This window comes from Neoarius graeffei, chromosome 4, assembly GCF_027579695.1.
Source record: "Neoarius graeffei isolate fNeoGra1 chromosome 4, fNeoGra1.pri, whole genome shotgun sequence".
In the NCBI taxonomy this organism is placed as follows: Eukaryota; Metazoa; Chordata; class Actinopteri; order Siluriformes; family Ariidae; genus Neoarius; species Neoarius graeffei.
In genome coordinates this window covers 2,114,915-2,134,246 of record NC_083572.1, presented here as the reverse complement: position 1 = coordinate 2,134,246, position 19,332 = coordinate 2,114,915, and the positions used below count along the sequence as shown (strand labels likewise).

Sequence of the window (19,332 nt, the reverse complement as noted above, 5' to 3'; positions counted from 1 at the left end):
TAATTATCTGGTTAGTGTTAAAGTGTGAGGTCTCGTGTGTGTTTTTGTTTCTGAACTGAAATGAAAACGTGTAGCCTGGTAACGAGGGTTGACTCCTAAATGTCTCTCTAATTTCTATATAAGTGCACTACATGTTACTAGGAAGTAATGGATTTTTAAACTCTATATAGTGCACTCGAGCTTCAGTAGGCAGTCATTTGGGATACGGCCGCTGTATTACCAAACTCTTAATTCAGGCTTAATAATTTGCACATATTTATTTCGTCATATTAATAAACTTTTTCTACATTTTTATAAATATTTATTTAGATTGTTTATAGCCAGCTGAATTCTGCAACTTCTCTCAGTGCTGGCTCAAGGTGCAGAAACACCAGTGCAGTTTGCTATGGAGATGAGGCGAGACCTGGCAATGTGGTTTTTGTGGCGGCGGCGGAACTCACACAATAATCTGATTAATGTAGGCAGCAGACTAATGAGACCGAAGGTGTCAAATTACTGGAAATTTCCAGAACAATCTTATAATCTTGTAATACATGATGGTTTAAGTTATAAATCAGTTACAGAAACTGTTTTATTTAATCAGGCTAACAGATCAACATCCAGGTCCCTACCAAATCCACCATTAGCTTGATCAATTCTATAAAAGTCTATTTAAATTCTGAAAACTGTACAAATGTTGTTGTTTTCCACCAAAGAGGCGGGATTAGCCAACGCAGAATAGTGACGTTTGTTTCTTGTTGATTACGTGTAGGTCGCATGAATGCGACCTGTCCGGTCAGACTGCAGTCGCATGTGAAAATATCGGATATGCATCGGATTTAGGACCACATATCCAAACGGCCTGGGTCGCATGTGAAAAAATCGGATCTGTGTTGTTCAGATTGTCAATAACAAATCGAATACAGGTCGCATATGGGCAAAAAAATCGGATATGGGTCGTTTCAGGGTGCAGTCTGAACGTAGTCTAAGTCTCTCAGGAAAGTTTCGATTTAGCTTTATAGATTCGATTTGAGGATCACAGCGAGTTCTAACACCGATAATCACTGGAGCTGTGTCTGTTTGGAATATCTGAAGAGTTAAGAACACTAATCCTTGTGTAGGTGTCATTGTTGCTGTGGTTGTTGTCGTTGTCGGAGCAGACAGACAGCTGAAGTTGGTCACTGATAAAGAAACGTGTCGGGAGAATCGCCAGGGCACTCAGAGAGAACAATTTACTCAAATCTCACCAAACTGCTGCTTAAATGAAACATCAGAGGTCGAAATGCACCTCTTGGCCTGACAGCATGACATCCTGTAAACTACCACCATTACACTCACGCACACACTTTTAAAGCTTAAAGGAGAACTGAAGTCATTTTTAAACTTGCTTTATTTCACAATTAATGTGTTATTCAGTTACGTTTTTGGTTTTATTAACCTTAAATTGTGACTCATATTGGCATGTTATATTACACTTATCAGCCTTTTTGGTTTTTAGCCATGTTCAAGGTAGTTCGTTTGGTCCACAGCAGGCGTCGCTTATCCACACAATCTTCACAGGACTTGTGCAAGACTTCAAACGTGAAGTGTCAGCGCCGCCATTTTGAAAACTGTTTACACAGCAGCCAGATTGCCATATCATTCCAATTTAGATTAATTTCGAGATTTGCCAGCTTCATCAGTGATGGAGATTATTCCATATGACTTCAAACCAACGTGGAGTAGAGAACAGTTGGAAAGACGATGTGATAAGGACCAGGATGATTCTAGTTCTGACGAAGCATCATCTTCAGATAGTGATGTCAGTGATGAAGAGAGTGATGAAACATGCCGGTTTCTTCGTGGTGCAAGTGTGAAAACTGTCACAAGATGAACACTAAATATAAATGTTTGTGTTGCAAAGAGATTTCAGCTGTATCACTTGGAGATGGTGAAAAGTGCATCACACAAAACCCAGAATTTCAGTCGGTGTGTTTGACGCCTGGGGCCCTAGGAGTACTGATGGATATTTGTGGGTATGGCGGAAAAGATTCAGATAATAGGTATTTATTTTCTTATTCATAATCCAAGAGATTTACTACTTTCACATGTTCTTTAAAAAATGAGTAGATTAATACAGTAGTTTTTTTAATCTTTATTTTTTCAGGACCTACTGCTTTCTGGCATATAAAGTGTTTACATCCTGGGTATATGGAAGACTGGAACAAGGTAACAGGAGAGCTGCTCCCTCTTGTGCGGTGACCAAGATTCGAGAGAAATTTCCCGATCCACCAAAGAATTATGTCGGTTTCAAAGCCAAGTCCGAAGTGGTCGACTCAGTTACATTATAGAAATAATTATAGATGTGACTACAGTTGCCTTATATTTGATTGGAAGCATGAATGGACAGTACTTTTTTTTGGTAAAAAATCTTTCTATGTTGATTTAACTTGGTGTGAGTGAATAATAAAAGAAATACAAAACCTTCTCAACTCTTGTATGACTTGCACAGCAAAATGTATTTGTAATCTGTTATCATATTGTTGAACAATGTACTGTATATATGATGAAAAACATATTTACCAAGAATACATATTTACCAGATTTGACCCATGAAACTTTTATAAAAAAAATTAAAGTGTCAGGGACCAGACAGGAGAGGAGATCAAATGCACTCAAACCACAGTTTATTAATAACAGGGGAAAAGGGAGTTGGGAGAATGTGTGTGTGAAGTTCAGTGGCAGGAGGACTGAGAGGCAAGGATGGCTGGTGGGAGCGTGGTGGTGACATCTGAGGTCTCCCATCCAAGTACTGGCCAGGCCCAACCCTGCTTAGCGTCTGAGATCAAACAGGATCAGGCATTGTCAGAGAGGTGTGGCTGTAGGCTGACATCACTTGGGTTTCAGGCAGTCTCCCAGCAGTAGTCCCTCAGCAGGCTGGAGTTAGTGAGCAGGCTGGAACACAGAGTCACAGATCAGATAGCAAGATAGGGGACAGAAATGCAGGGTCAGGTTACTGGGGCTGGAGAGTAGGGCTCCAGGCAGGGCTGCTCACACTGGGCTGGTGGAGAGGCAGGCGAGCAGCAGGGCTGGGCAGGCTGGCGATCAGGCGAAGGTACAGGAGAGGCAGGCAAGAAGCAGAGTCGACAGGACAGAAGGCAGATCAGGTTACCGGGGCTGGAGAGCAGACAGAGTCAGACGGAACAGAATATCATCAGGAGTCAGAGTAGTAGGAACACAGAGCAGGTTATCACGCTGGAAGTTGCAGACGATCTGACACAGAAGCTTGGGAGGACTGCAGCTTAAATACACACAGGGGGGAAGCAGGTGATCGGAAACAGCCAATGACAGCCACTGGAAGTTAATAAGAGGAAGTGAGTGCGGGCGTGGCTGGTAATGCTGAGTGGAGATGTTACCTGAAGAGAGAAGCCCACAGGTAGGACCATGACAGAACCCCCCCCCCCCCAAGGGACGGCTCCAGAAGTCCCTAGCCACAGATCCACCAAGACGGGCGGGAGGAGGGGGAATACCGGTGGAGGGTCAGAATTCCTCTGACCGGTCCGTGTCCAAGGCCTCAGGATCTGGTTCAGAATTGGACTCGGGGACAGTAGTGGTTGGCGCATCGTCATTCCGACCAGGGCCCTTTGGTCGACCCCTCCGGTTGGCCGGCTGGTCCGGATGCAGGCAATGAAAGGCACTGATGAGGGTACGGTCTAAGATTCTCCCAGCAGGAACCCACATCCTCTCCTCAGGACCATAGCCCTTCCAATCCACCAGGTATTGGAGGCCCCTGCCCCTGCGCCATGACTTCAGCAGTCGCCGGACGGAGTAGACCGGGCCACCATCGATGAGACGAGGAGAAGGAGGAGGAGAAGGTGCAGCTGGGACCAGCGGGCTCTCGTGCACTGGCTTAATCTTTGAGACGTGGAAGGTGGGGTGCACTTTCATAGACTTGGGCAGTCAGAGCCGGACAGCAGACTGGCTGATTATCCTCTGGATCGGGAATGGTCCGATGAACCAAGGTGCCAGCTTACGAGACTCCACCTGGAGGGGCAGGTCCTTGGCTGACAACCACACCTTCTGGCCCACCCGGTAGGTGGGTGCAGGTGTCCTCTGCCGGTTGGCTCCAATGGAGTAGCTGGTGACTGACTTGAGGAGTGCAGTGCGAGCTTGAGACCAGGTGCGGCGGCATCGGCGTGCATAGGTGAGGGCAGATGGGCAGGTGACCTCTCCGTCCTGGCTGGGGAACAGGGTGGTTGGTAGCCATACACGCAGTGGAATAGGGACAGTCCAGTGGCTGAGCTGGTGAGGGAGTTGTGGGAGTATTCCACCCACAGCAGGTGCTCACACCAGGCCCTAGGGTTGCGTGACGCCATGCACCGAAGTGCCTTCTCCAACTCCTGGTTAGTCGGCTCTGACTGGCCGTTGGACTGGGGTCGGAATCCGGAGGTGAGGCTGGCGGTGGCCCCGAGTAGGTGACAGAATTCCTTCCAGAACGAGGAGGTGAATTGCAGCCCCCGGTCTGAAACGATGTCCCTGGGCAGCCCATGGATGCGGAAGACCTGCTGCAGGACGATCTGGGCGGTCTCTTTGGCTGACGGTAGTTTAGGGAGGGGAACAAAGTGTGCCATCTTACTAAAGTGGTCCATGATGGTGAGTATGACAGTCATCCCATTAGAAGGGGGCAGACCCGTAACAAAATCCAGGGAAATGTGGGACCAGGGTCGCATTGGCACGGGCAGAGGCTGGAGCAAACCGGCAGGAGGCCGGCTGGAGGACTTATTCTGATTACAGGTAGGGCAGGCTCGGACGAAGTTGCGTACATCCCTGCTCATAGAAGACCACCAGAACCGTTGGGCAAGCAGGTGGTAGGTGTGAGTGGAACCAGCGTGGCAGGCTAGACGGGAGTCATGTCCCCATTGTATAACCTGGGATCACAGGTCTTCAGGAACAAAGAGGCGACTTGCAGGGCATGCACTGGGGCTGGGTTGGTCACAGAGGGCTTCCCGCACTCGTTCTTCGATGTCCCAGGTCAGAGCAGTAATGATACAGGGGTCAGGTAGGATGGGAGCCAGATCCTTGGAGGGGGCATCATCCTTCTGGAACTGGCGGAAGAGTGTGTCAGGCTTGGTGTTGCGAGATCCGGGGCGGTATGAAAGGGTGAAATTGAATCTGGTGAAAAAGAGAGCCCAGCGGGCATGTCTGGGGTTGAGTCGTTTGGCGGTGCAGATGTATTCCAGATTCTTATGGTCTATCCAGATCAGGAATGGGACTACGCACCCCTCCAGCCAGTGACGCCATTCCTCCAGGGCGAGCTTGACCACCAGCAGTTCCCGGTTGCCTATGTCGTAATTGTGTTTGGCCAGCGATAGCTGGCAGGAGAAGAACGCACAGGGGTGGAGTTTGTTGTCATCCACTGACCTCTGTGAGAGCACTGCCCCAACTCCCACATCCGAGGCGTCCACCTCAACGATGAATTGCCGCTCCGCATCCGGCATCTGGAGGACGGGAGCAGTGGTGAACCGAGCCTTGAGGGTGGCAAAGGCCTCATTGGCAGCCGGAGTCCAGGTGAAGGGCTGTTTGGTGCTGGTCAAGGCAGTGAGGGGTGATGCAACAGTGCTGTAATTATGAATGAATTTCCTGTAGAAATTTGCGAAGCCCAGGAACTGCTGAAGCTTCTTCCTGCTCTCTGGTACTGGCCATGAAGTCACTGCTGAGACTTTGGCAGGGTCCATCTGGATGCTCCCCTCTGCCACGATGTACCCCAGGAACCCCACAGACTTGGCGTGAAACTCACACTTCTCTGCCTTGACGAAGAGGGAGTTTTCAAGGAGACGATGGAGCACTTGCTGGACATGCTGGGTGTGTTCGGACAGGGTCTTTGAGAAGATCAGGATGTCATCTAGGAAAACGAATGCGAACTTGTTCAACATATCTCGCAGGACATCATTCACCAGAGCCTGGAATACCGCTGGCGTGTTGGTAAGGCCAAATGGCATCACCCGGTATTCATAGTGACCAGTGGGGGTGTTGAACACGGTCTTCCACTCGTCTCCCTCCCTTATCCGAACCAGGTGGTAGGCATTCCGGAGATCGAGTTTGGTGAAGACCGTAGCTCCCTGGAGCAGCTCAAAGGCGGAGGTAAGCAGTGGGAGAGGGTATTGGTTCTTGACGGTGATGTCGTTGAGACCCCTGTAATCGATGCAGGGGTGCAGGGATCCATCCTTCTTTCCCACGAAGAAGAACCCAGCGCCGGCGGGAGAAGAGGATGGACGGATGAGGCCAGCAGCCAGAGAGTCACTGATGTAGGCCTCCATTGCCTTCCTTTCCGGGGCGGACAGAGAGTAGAGACGGCCCTTGGGTGGTGCAGTGCCTGGGAGGAGATCAATGGCGCAGTCGTAGGGCCAGTGAGGGGGCAAGGAAGTGGCCTTGGCTTTGCTGAATACCTTCCGAAGGCTGTGATAACACACTGGGACATTAGTGAGGTCGGGGGCAGAGCTGGCAGGTGGAGTACGAGAGGTTAGAGTGGCGGCTCGTAAGCAGGTCCGGTGGCAGTCCTTGCCCCATTCTCTTATCGCTCCAGTGGCCCAGTCGAGGTGAGGACTGTGCTGGCGGAGCCATGGATAGCCCAGGATAAGAGGTTGGCCGGGGGAATGGAGCAGGTGAAACTGGATGGTTTCGTGGTGGTTACCAGACAGAGTCATCAGGACAGGGGCAGTGAGGCAGGTGACGGTGCCAAGGAGATGGCCATCCAGCGCCCTGGCTGGAACGGGACAGGATAAATGATGGCTTTGCAGACCCAACTGGCATGCAAGCTCAGTGTCCATGATGTTAGCCTCGGCGCCAGAGTCAACCAGGGCGGCCAGGGTGTGGGTGGAATCTGACAGACAAAGGCAAACTTGGAGCATAGGTTTCTGGCTGGTGGAGGATTGGAGGATCATTGAACCCAGCCGGGCCCCTCCTATGTCCGGCGAGCTCGGGCTTCTCCGTGCGCTGATGACTGACTGAGTCTGGTGGGCCCTCTCTCGTCGATGGGTCTGGACCCGGCGGTCAATGCGGACGGCCAGGGCGATGGCCTCATCGAGTGTCGACGGTTATTCGTACGAGACCAATTCGTACTTCATGTAGTCGGCCAGGCTGTGCAGAAAGGCATCCACCAGCGCCTGCATGTTCCACTTGCTGCGCCGGGCCAAGGTCCGGAAATCGATCGAGTAGTCAGCCACTGTACGTCTGCCTTGGCGAATACTCATCAGTCCTCCGGATGCCTCTACTGATGACGAGCCCAGGTCGAAGACCTTAATCATCTCCACTGCAAACAGGGAGAAGGAGGCACATGCCGGTGTCCGGCGTTCATACTCAGCAGTCCCCCACAGGTGGGCGCGACCAGTCAGATGAGTGATGACGAAGGCCACCTTCGCTGCCTCCGACGCGAAGGTTCTGGGCTGCAGGTCGAACAGCAACCGGCAGCTGGTCAGGAAAGCACAGACTTGGGAGGGGTCACTGTCAAAATGCTCCGGACTGCTGACCTTGGGTTCCGGGGCATCGAGTGCAGCAGGAGCACCTCCCGGAGCTGGCAAGTCAGCAGCGGGTATGACAGGGGCTGATGCAACAAGGGGTGGCGGTGGTTGACTCAGAGGCACAGGGGGTGCTAGGGCGGTGAGCAGCTGGAGTGCTTGGTCCAGTCGTTGTTGCTGCTGTTGACCAAGCTGGATCAGGGCTGCAACATCAGCAGACATCCAACTGACATCTCCTTCGGTGCGCTGCAGCCGGTCTAGGCGCTGACTCCATGTCTTGGTCAGATCGTTCTGTCAGGGACCAGACAGGAGAGGAGATCAAATGCACTCAAACCACAGTTTATTAATAACAGGGGAAAAGGGAGTTGGGAAAATGTGTGTGTGAAGTTCAGTGGCAGGAAGACTGAGAGGCAAGGATGGCTGGTGGGAGCATCTGAGGTCTCCCATCCAAGTACTGACCAGGCCTGACCCTGCTTAGCTTCTGAGATCAGACAGGATCAGGCGTTGTCAGAGAGGTGTGGCTGTAGGCTGACATCACTTGGGTTTCAGGCAGTCTCCCAGCAGTAGTCCCTCAGCAGGCTGGAGTTAGTGAGCAGGCTGGAACACAGAGTCACAGATCAGATAGCAAGATAGGGGACAGAAATGCAGGGTCAGGTTACCGGGGCTGGAGAGTAGGGCTCCAGGCAGGGCTGCTCACACCAGGCTGATGGAGAGGCAGGTGAGCAGCAGGGCTGGGCAGGCTGGAGATCAGGCGAAGGTACAGGAGAGGCAGGCAAGAGGCAGAGTCTACAGGACAGAAGGCAGATCAGGTTACCGGGGCTGGAGAGCAGACAGAGTCAGACGGAACAGAATATCGTCAGGAGTCAGAGTAGTAGGAACACAGAGCAGGTTATCACGCTGGAAGTTGCAGACGATCTGACACAGAAGCTTGGAAGGACTGCAGCTTAAATACACACAGGGGGGAAGCAGGTGATCGGAAACAGCCAATGACAGCCACTGGAAGTTAATAAGAGGAAGTGAGTGCGGGCGTGGCCGGTAATGCTAAGTGGAGATGTTACCTGAAGAGAGAAGCCCACAGGTAGGACCATGACATTAAAGTATTCTAACAAAGTGCAGAAACATCATTTAAGTATCACATAATACAATCTAAAAAAAAAATCACATTTTTCAACTGAACTTCTTAGTGTCAAATGTGCGAGGGAGGTGGATGTAAGTGCAGAAGTGTTTATTATAATACAGTGTGATCTATACATAAAGTGCATGAAATATACACAAAATCAAACAGTCCAAACTGGCAGGCATAGGCGGTTTTAAACGGGGGCCAGAGGGGGCCAGTGCCCCTGTAAAATTGCTCCTGGCCCCTGTTGTGGCCCCTGTGCTGAACAGATAATAAGATTTATTAATTTTGACGTGCGCTGGCTCGAAGATCGGAACTGACATGACGGAGTGTTCTACACGGACTCCTTAAAGCGCTACATGCACACTGTTACCTGCAGCAGAAAGACCGGCAGCAGCACGAATTGTAAACTTCGGACGTGAGTGATAACAGCTGTCACATCCAAAGTTTTTTGATTGAAAAGCCATCAGATACAGTAGCATTGACACGTTTCACTGAGCCATATAAAGAAGTATTTTTTGAGCTCTTTAGACTATGCAAAATAGCTGTGGCACTCCCAGTGAGCTCTGCCTCTTGTGAGCGGAGTTTCTCCACTTTGAAACTGGTGAAGACCTACCTCCGATCCACCATTAGTGAGGAGCGTCTAAGCAATCTTGGTGTGCTCAGCATTGAATCCAGAAGGTCCAAGGCTTTGAACCTTGATGCATTTGTAGACCGTTTCTCAAGGAGTCACAATCGCAGAATCTTGTTGTTGTAGTGTTTCAGCCTGCTGTGAATGCTATAGGGTGATTCTGAGACCACTGTATGTGAATTTATTTTTTCTTTCTATTTTTCCCCCCTGCTGTACATAAAGAGTGAGATGACAGTGTGATTTAGATAAAGATAGTGATTGTACATTCAAGTCTCATGCTGTGAAAAAGAAAATTCATTCATGCTGTGAATTTAAAAAGTGTCATTGGACAGATAAAAGGTTCATTGTATGCAAAAATAGAAATCTTATTTTACAAAAAAGAGAAACATGGTTTTAAGATTTATTGAGCACAATTTATTTTATGTTTAGGCTATTGAGACAGAATGTTTATCTCATTGTATTTATGCTCAATGTATTTTGTTTTGGTTTTAAATAAACTAAACAAAATATTTTGAACGCTTAAATATTGCCATGTTTTTTCCTTATATGTGCCCCCCTGAAAAAACACTGGCCCCACCTCGGCCCCCCTAGTAATTTTGGTCTAGAACCGCCACTGCTGGCAGGCAACATCATAAACATGAAAACAGGCAAAGGGTCGATTGAGGCGCAAACAGAAGGTCGGAGGCAAAATGAGAACGAGAACCAGGAACAGCAATTGAGAAACCAGGAAAACCACAAACACAGGAAACAAGGCTCGGTAATGCGCACTGAACGTAGTGTAATACTTCGCAATGTCTTAGCATCAGCGCAGTCCTTAAATCGCCCAACACTCAGTTCATTAGTTGAGAACAGGTGTGCCTTGTTCACGGCGCGCGTGCTGGAGCTCACTCAGAGCGCGGAACCTGAGGCGCGCCTTTTGGTGCAAGCCCCACAGTGCACAGGACTGACGCTTCGATATTGCACATCAATATCAATGTTCAATAATAGAGCAAAAAAAAACCATACTGAAATAATTTGGAAGTATGACAGAATATGAGAATAATAATCCTATGTAAACAAACTGTGTATGAGTCCATGATATCATGGAATTTTGAAGCATTGTATGGAAACAGCACAAATGCAGACAAGTTCAAACACAACTTGACTTCAAAAATATATAGTAACGAAGTGTCTAATTTCCAAGTGACAATAAAAAGAAAAAATACAATATTCCATTGTCATAAGAGAAGAGAAGAAAAACAATATAATTAGAACTATAAAACAAATTGTCAAATTGAAGCTATTCTGAACTGCCTCTGGTGGTTTTCCTGAATCAACTTTTATGTTGTTCAATACAATCCTGTTTTGTGGGTTTTATTGTCTTGGCAATGTTCTTTGGTAGAGCATGATCCTTTGTGTCCAGTGGAGGGGCCTGATCACATAACAGGTCTTGCTTCACTTTGAGGACATCTGACATCAGTTCAGTTACATAACCATAGTCCTTTGCCTCCAGGATAGGCTTGGCAACCCACTTATCGGATCCCTTCAGACACACCACCTTGAATCTAAGGTCACCCTGAGCAGCACTTGTGGAAGATGAACATTTGACAGTAGCCTGTGGACGTTTGACATGGTAATTGTGATCCATGGCAGCCAGCATGTGTCGGATCTCCATCCTTTCTCTTGAGAAAAGTTCGAGCTTTGGTGCATACCTGTGAAATAAAATAAGATGAAATGAAACAAAATTTTAAAAAATGAAATAATGTGGAATAAAATAAATACATCAAATAAGATCATTACCTGTTCAGCACACTGTGAAACACCTCAAGGCTACTGGTATGGACAAATGCAGTAAGTTTTTCAAGATCTTTTAGTAAACGCTTGTCATTGACAATCTTGCCCAACTCATCATGGGCAGGGGTGTTTGGGGTGAGCCATTTCTTCATTCTGCTGTCATCCTCAGTCAGTGGTGGGTGCACACATTCTGTGAACTTCCGAAAGCTTCTCCAGGAGTGAACATTATAGCTGCATGGTGAACCACAGAACAGAATTTCTCCTTCAACAATATTGGGTCACCGTCACAAGAGGATGCAGCCTACCACAGATGGTTGGCAACCGCAGGTACCCATTCTAATAAAGGTTCACAATTCTTTTTCTTGCCTGCATTGGTGAGTTTCTTTTTTAGACTTTTGGCCACGTGCCAAACATCATACTGATGTTGAATGTGTCCATACTCATTCCGCATTAGAGCTGATATGGCTGGGTGCCGCTCTGTCGCCACCATGTCTATGTCCAGATTCAGTAGTTGGATTTGTTCAAGGCATCACTCAAAGCCCACTTTCTCCATCCCTACTGAACTGGATGCTTCTCGCTGTAGGTATCATGTCGCCATCTTGTGTCAGAACTACAATTCCCAGGCAACTTCCGTGTGACCTACGTCACACGTGGGCGGGATCATCTACGTCAGTCCGCCATGTGCACATAAAACAATGGGACAACGCTTCCATCTTTGTCTCTCGCGTCCGGTTTTCAAGGGAGCTAGATGCACCAAAGGGATGCTCTCAAACCCGAAGACACTTCTTTCTTGCGAGATTCACCATCCAGCGCGTTCTGTGCCTAACCACTGGCCAAGGTAAAAGTCCAGAATAGCGCAATCTTTAAACTCAACCTGAGTTACAACCGGTTTACTCGTATTAGAAGTGACGTCACGACTGCTGCCCAGGCAGTTAAAAGTTAAGAAGCGATTGAATCCTTTTTAACTCAAAAGCGCTGTGCATCTTATTCTGATCAGAGACTTTTCCTCACGAACGCCGAGGTTCGGACCAAGAATCCTCTGCTTTCTACGGGAACCACCCAAGTGCTCTGCTGGACCCGAAAGTTTCTATGCCTCCATCACGAGCGGCTCACGTGCTCCCACGGCGAGGCCCGAGACTACACCGGCGAACATCTTCTTCATATCTTGCTAAAGGCAGGATTAAGTAAGATTTTGGCATTTGGGCATAATTAGGATAGTCTTAGGAATTTGCTTTTATTTGAAATAGTGTGAATTTAAACCCAGGTTTATTGTTACACTGTTAAACACGCAGCGTGTTGATTTATTTTGGTTCTATGTTCTCTCAATTGTTTAATAGATAGGCTGGCATGCTCCTTCTCCCTCTCTTATTCTGACTAACACTAATTTCCTTATCATACATTTTGACCTTATCAAGGTTTCAGTGAGTTTGGTAATGTTATGAGTGTGGAATCTTTTTGTTACTGAGAAAACACGTGCTCAACAGGCCTGACCAGGCCTGATACACTTTAGATAGCTTCCCTTTGTCTTTAGCAACATGTGCTCAGTAGGCCTCACCAGGCCTAACAAACACACTTTAGCTAGGCCATAGGGCCTTTCACAAACACACTAGCAACACAAGGCTAATCTAGGCCTCCACCACATGTAGTTAGCTACACGAGGCTAAACACATGGTCAAGTCCTTCCCACACACACAAGCACACATTAGCAACAGAGCTAATCCTTTGTTCTACTTGGATAACATTCCTTTGTTTTAGCTAGCAACAAGCTAGGTCACACACACACACACACACACACACACACACACACACACACACACAAGCACACATTAGCAACAGAGCTAATCCTTTGTTCTACTTAGATAACATTCCTTTGTTTTAGCTAGCAACAAGCTAGGCCATACACACACACACCACACATGTATATACACACCTCACTGCTTGTATATATTGATTTATTATCTATTTTATCTTTGTATAATAAATTCATTTATCAAAGCTGTGTGTATTCATCTTGTTGGTGAACAATATATGAAGTCCCCAATCTTCCTCGAATTCAAAAGGGTGCATATAAAAGTTATGTAATGTGGTAAGTGATTGTAATAATTTGGAAATATACCATAATCTAGCTGTTTGGTAATTTATCCAGGATTAATGGTATGATTCACTAAATGATTCATTGAACGATTCACTATACGATTCACTAAATGATTCATTGAACGATTCACTAAATGATTCATTGAACGATTCACTAAATGATTCACTGAATGATTCACTTCAAATGAGTGATTCTATGGTATGATTCAATTCAAATGAGTCAAAGTAAACGATTCAATGGGATTGATTCATTTTAATTATTGACCTTCAAAATTCAATGAGACTGATTTAACGAGATTGATCACTTAATTCCAATAATTAACTGATTGCACCCACATCGCCAATATACTACATTGAATGTGATGATCTTGCCCGTCTCCTGCAGCATTAGAGAGCAGAGGTGGACAGTAACAAAGTACATTTTCTTGAGTACTGTACTTAAGTACACTTTTTGAGTATCTGTACTTTACTTGAGTATTTTTTTTAAACTTCTGACTTTAACTTCACTACATTTGAAAGACAAATATCGTACTTTTCACTCCACTACATTTCTATCAAGGTCCTCGTTACTCGTTAAGCAGCTTTGAAAGTGGATGTTTTTTCTTTTCTAAAATGTGATTGGTTGTTTTGCAGGCGACACTGAGACAGTCTATCAATAATCACTAGGGTTACGTCACATCCATAGACTGGATAAAATCAAGTTCAGTGATTTCTCAGCAGCATTATTTAATACAATCAGTTGATGGCAGAATGGAAGGAGGCGGTTCTTCTGGGGAACGCACACACTCATGGCTTTACCTAGAACCCATGTTTCAGTTTACTGAAAGGATTAAAGATTCGTTTCATTTTAAATGTTTGCTTTGTTTACCTAAAACGAACCACATCATGGCCGACAAAAACTTGCCGTCCAACCTGCGGAAGCATACTGAGGTCTGTAAACATTTTATTCCAAGAGAAAGTTGTTTCGCTTTTAGAGCTAGCGATAATGTTGCAATAGTGACACAGTCTGGTTAGTCAAGTGACTTTCTATGGATTTGCCCACCAAGTTGCCACAGCCTTGTCCACAGCTAATGTTAACACATAGCTAGTTAACTTGGACACTGTTAGTTAGCATGTAAAAACAGAGTTACGCTAACATGAATAACGTTAACTTTAGCATAATCTTGCCAAATAAGCAGAATGTAGAAATCTTTCTTTTCTAGTAGCGTTAGCTACCCAATATGATTTCAAGTTTGAAAAGAGTTTGCTAGCATGTCAGGTGGAGCTTCAGTTCTACAAGTTCTACAAACTAGTCAGAAAATCCAGTTACTGCTTCAGAGGCATTCGGTTTTGTAAGCGTTATGACAATAATACAACAATGCATTGACAGAAAATGTACTTTTAATACTTAATTATTTTTAAAAGCAAGTACTTCAGTACTTTAACTTAAGTAAAAATTTGACTGGACAACTTTCACTTGTATTGGAGTAACATTTAACTAGTGGGATCTGTACTTTGACTTAAGTAATAAACTTGGGTACTGTACTTTGTCCATCTCTGTTAGTGAGTAAGAGCAATACTTTGCACAGTAACCTGGAAAATCACATCTCCCATCTCCACATACACTAATGGTGACCCTTCCTCCAGATTCACTTTTGTCAACTGTCTCTTGCACAGTTTTGTTTTGATCAAGTGTCCACCGGTGTTTCACAACAGGATACAGGCAAGATGATTGAATGGAACAATTTTTTCACTTACAAATGCAAGGTTCAAGAACCTGGTCAACTTGGCTAGCTTGGCAAATGTGTAATCACTAAACAGATGTGCTGCTGACACAAGCAAACTGCCTGCTGGTTGGCTACCAATGAAAGGTTGTGAAGACCAGGAACATCCATGGCCATTCAAACATGTCAGGCTACATCTAAGGTGAGTGCCCATAACATGTTTCCCAATGCTCACCACTGGACCTTGGCATGTACTGCATGGAACATTCCAAACAAGATTGTCTCGAGAGTCCTCACAAACAATGAGTTTTCTAGTCTGTGATGCTTCCTGATCAGCTGTTGTTGATGATGTTTCTTGTGAAGATGCCGAAGATGACAATGAGGAAGGCTCATAAGTCTCATCATGTGATGCGGTTTCACCAAATGAAGGATTATGGTCAGACTGATCAGGCACTGGCGAAGTGGGATCCTGAAACCTTTGTCCTGGAGATGACTTTTCCGGGGTGGAAGATTGAACAAAAGCATCTGTTTGTACCATACACAAGTCTCCATGTAGCCTGTTGTCTCAGTTTGTGCTGAACACTGAACATTTGATTGAACTGTTTGTGTCGCTGTAGTTGTGTCTTTCGTAAGTCTGTGTTCCAGAGGATTTATATTTTTTCATCATCAGTGGAAAAGAGGCTTGTGTTGACTGAGTCGTATTAGTCATGGCAGTCTGTAATAAATATATTGAGACAACATTTGTAGAAATACATTCACAAAATTACAATAAATTAATTATGAATAAAACCATGTTTCAGTAGTAAAGTTCAATAGTAAAACATACCTGTATGCTGCAACGGGTGACACTGGCTTTTGTCTGAACTTCACAATTGGGCATATTCTGTCGTGCCTGTTCCCCAACTGAAATTGTGTTCATCTTCTTAGAAATCTTGCTGGAACAAAACTGCATTGGTGTGTCAGCCTTATGTTTGGAACCCGAGGCTAATAATGTCTGACAAGCACATGGATTCACTTTTTGGTGTGGTGCTGCAGTGTGGGAGCTCAACAATGGAATTGTGGTAGGTGTGTCAATAAGTAAACTGGTCCTTAGGGCGGTTGATGACATGTGAGGTATTGGTGTTACAGGCGAAATGTTTCCAACATCTCGCAGTGGTTTGGCAGTGTTTCTCTGCAAAATAAAAAAATTAAGCTGATTACAATTTGCTTCAAATCAAATATATTGTGAATATACTATTTTCCATTTTAATTCAGGTTCCCGATTTCTCATATCTGAGTGGTACCATAAAATAAAAAATATATATATATGTATATAAACCTTTGAAATTACATGAACAGCCTTACCATGGAGATCAGTGGAGACGGGGTGTCAGGCGGTGAAACATCTCTGGTGTTGCTTGGTGAATCAAGTGTCAGGTATTTCTGCACGTGAAAAAAAAACATTTTGACAATCAGGCCTCTGTAGTAAGTCGATGTAACAATAATTGGGTATTTCAGATATTTTATCTTATATTATTATATTTTAAATACATTTCTTAATAACTAACCGTGGGAATTGAAGTATTCACATGGACCCTCTTTCCTGATGCAATGGACAGGAAACAATCTTCATCAAAATGCCGAGAGCATAGCGTGTACCTCTGCCGATTTTGTAGATACCCATCCACTTCTTGCACACCCACAGCAATAAGCCGTTTTCTAGTGATTTCCTCATTTGCTGGCAGTCAGTGAAAAGAAACCAGTTTCGATGCATTCCAGCCATTCAGACCACAAGTAGGTGCAAAACACGTACTCGGCATATTGTGTCACACTGATTCCACCAAAAGAACTGTTTTCCGAATGAAATACTGCACAAAAAAACGAGTTTAAATGACGATTACTGCCTACTTTCTTCTAACTTTCCTGATCACTATCAAAACAAACAAACCCTCTGTCTGAAATCGCTCACTCGTTCACTACTCCCTACTCACTATATAGGGAATTACTATATAGAGGACTACCATATAGTGAGCTCGTTGGTTAAATTAAAAAAAACGCTTTCGGACACTAGTCCATCATGCTGGTATTTACGTCATTACTGTTGCACAACTAAAATGTGCCGGATCAGGCGGCTGGTGGGTTTTCAAAATAATAAATACATGCATGTGTTTTTGTCATAAATACATATTATACTGAGCGTATTAACTGCATTAATCCTCACTAAGGTTTCGGACAGCACTACAAAATGGTGTCCTCACTACATAGTGCCCTATATAGTGAGTAGGGAGTGATTTCGGACACAGGGAAAACTTCCAGCTTGATTAAGTCAGCATTCGAAAGAGGGCGCATGCGTCTTTTGACAACGTTGGCAGATGTTGGTCACTTCTTTGATTTCCGCTGTACATTTTACTTCCGTCCTACGATGTCTCGCACAGGTCTCAACGAATCTCGTTTACGGCCATTGCTTTGACATACGGTATGGACTGATATATTCTCATTCTCATCTCATTATCTCTAGCTGCTTTATCCTTCTACAGGGTCGCAGGCAAGCTGGAGCCTATCCCAGCTGACTACGGGCGAAAGGCGGGGTACACCCTGGACAAGTCGCCAGGTCATCACAGGGCTGACACATAGACACAGACAACCATTCACACTCACATTCACACCTACGGTCAATTTAGAGTCACCAGTTAACCTAACCTGCATGTCTTTGGACTGTGGGGGAAACCGGAGCACCCGGAGGAAACCCACGCGGACACGGGGAGAACATGCAAACTCCACACAGAAAGGCCCTCGCCGGCCACGGGGCTCGAACCCAGGACCTTCTTGCTGTGAGGTGACAGCACCCAGATAGCAGAGGGTCGTTGATTCGACGTGGAATCATCGGCATGTTCTTCGACCTATACGCCGTCGAATCACCGACGTTGATTCAACACCGCTTTGCTCATACGAGTTTCCGTTGAAACGACGTTGAAAAGTGGCTGGTGGTCGACAGAGAATAGACCCCCTTTCACCCTTTATTCAACTACGTATTTCGGTCGATTTATAGTTGAATTTTCGGCGATGATTCATCCAACTTTACTTCCTGTTTTATGTACAACAGGAAGGCTACAAATTAAGCAAAACAGGCTAAATTAAACTAGCTAACAATAAAGCATCGGGGCTCTTGCCTAGGATGAACACACACATGCATACTTCAACCATGAAAGTGAAAATTTATATCAATGTGCGTAGGCTACGTCCTGTTTAATGTACAACAGGATATAAAAATGCATGCAACAATGCACCTCTCCTAATGTTTGTCAAGCTATCTAATGAGGCATAACTTTTAACATTTATAAGGAACAGAACACACTTGAACAAGTTCTTAGAAACATTTTATGATTTATTTATAATTGTGGCCTATTCCTCCAGCGGCGCAGACACCTGTACATGGAAACAGAAAAACATAACCAAAATTAATTTGATGCAGCATTGATAAAGAAAGTCAGCAGTAGGCTATGGGTTTCTAAATGCCACCCTACCTCATTATTTGGACATGGGGAAAAACTATATTTAAAATCCAAAGAGGGATGGAGGGAGGAAAATTAAAACAAAAGAAAGAAATGAAATATAGAGTAGAGAATATTTGATAAAATTAAGGATGTTTTTATTCAGTAAACATTTAAAAAAATGTTCTACAACACTCTAGCCTAGTGACTTACCAGTAACAAAATAGACTTGAAGTATTCAGATCCGCTCTGCATAAAGCAGCTAAATCCTCTCTCTGTCTCCCGGCAGAAAGCTCCTTGGTTTGCTTGTTGTCTCAATCACAGCTGGTATTCTGTAGAAAGACTTCTTTTCCCCTTTCCCATCAGCTTTGTTAGAACCCTAACACAGCACAAAAGTTTACCATTGTAGGTTTATGATGAACCAAGTGCCTCGTGGGTTCACATACCGCGCGCTGCCGTTATTTCCCCCAAATCACGAGTTTGTTGGTCTTCCAATGTGGCGCAGGGTTTGTTTACTTCCGGTTTCGGGTGACGTCAGTGAAAGGGGTCTAATGGGGGCATTACCGCCACCCACTGGATTGGGGTGTAAAGCAGCCTGAACAAAACGTGTAAACATAAACATAGGAGAAATGAACCCGTTTTTCTAACTCGTCCTCACTTAGTCTACTTTTCTTTTTTGATTAGTCTGGATTTGATATTGTAAATTTAAATGTGAATCAATGTATATTCATCAGACATGAACAAATGAATAAATCTTGAGTAATCTTGAGGCGTGTGTGTCCGGGGCGCGGTGTCGCGGGGGGGGGGGATCGAACGAACCCTCCGATCCCCCCTGGCTACGGGCCAGTTGATCATCCTACCAATGTTGAAAACTGGCCGGCAAAAGTGACGATGGTTCAACGTCGTATATTCAACCTTCTCTGACGGTCGACAGATCGACCTTTACCCACGGTGATTCAACGGTGATAAATCGACCCTCTCAGACGGCGGAGAAATCGACGTTTCACGGCGCCGTTTCAACGTTGATTTTCTGACGTACGACGGAAACCGACCATTCTGACCAAAACTCTAC

The 19,332-nt window shown here is 45.5% G+C and overlaps 2 long non-coding RNA genes across 2 annotated transcripts; both read right to left on the bottom strand.

The window, feature by feature from the left end:
- Window positions 1-15,806: 15,806 nt before the first annotated feature.
- LOC132884251 (uncharacterized) lies at window positions 15,807-16,460 on the bottom strand. Its single transcript, XR_009654430.1, has 3 exons — window positions 16,338-16,460; window positions 16,135-16,212; window positions 15,807-15,961 (listed from the first exon to the last, which is right to left on the bottom strand). It is a non-coding gene; the product is annotated as an uncharacterized LOC132884251 (long non-coding RNA).
- A 1,673-nt stretch (window positions 16,461-18,133) lies between these two features.
- Window positions 18,134-19,062, bottom strand: LOC132884250 (uncharacterized). The gene is made up of 2 exons (XR_009654429.1): window positions 18,474-19,062; window positions 18,134-18,195 (listed from the first exon to the last, which is right to left on the bottom strand). It is a non-coding gene; the product is annotated as an uncharacterized LOC132884250 (long non-coding RNA).
- Window positions 19,063-19,332: the final 270 nt, after the last annotated feature.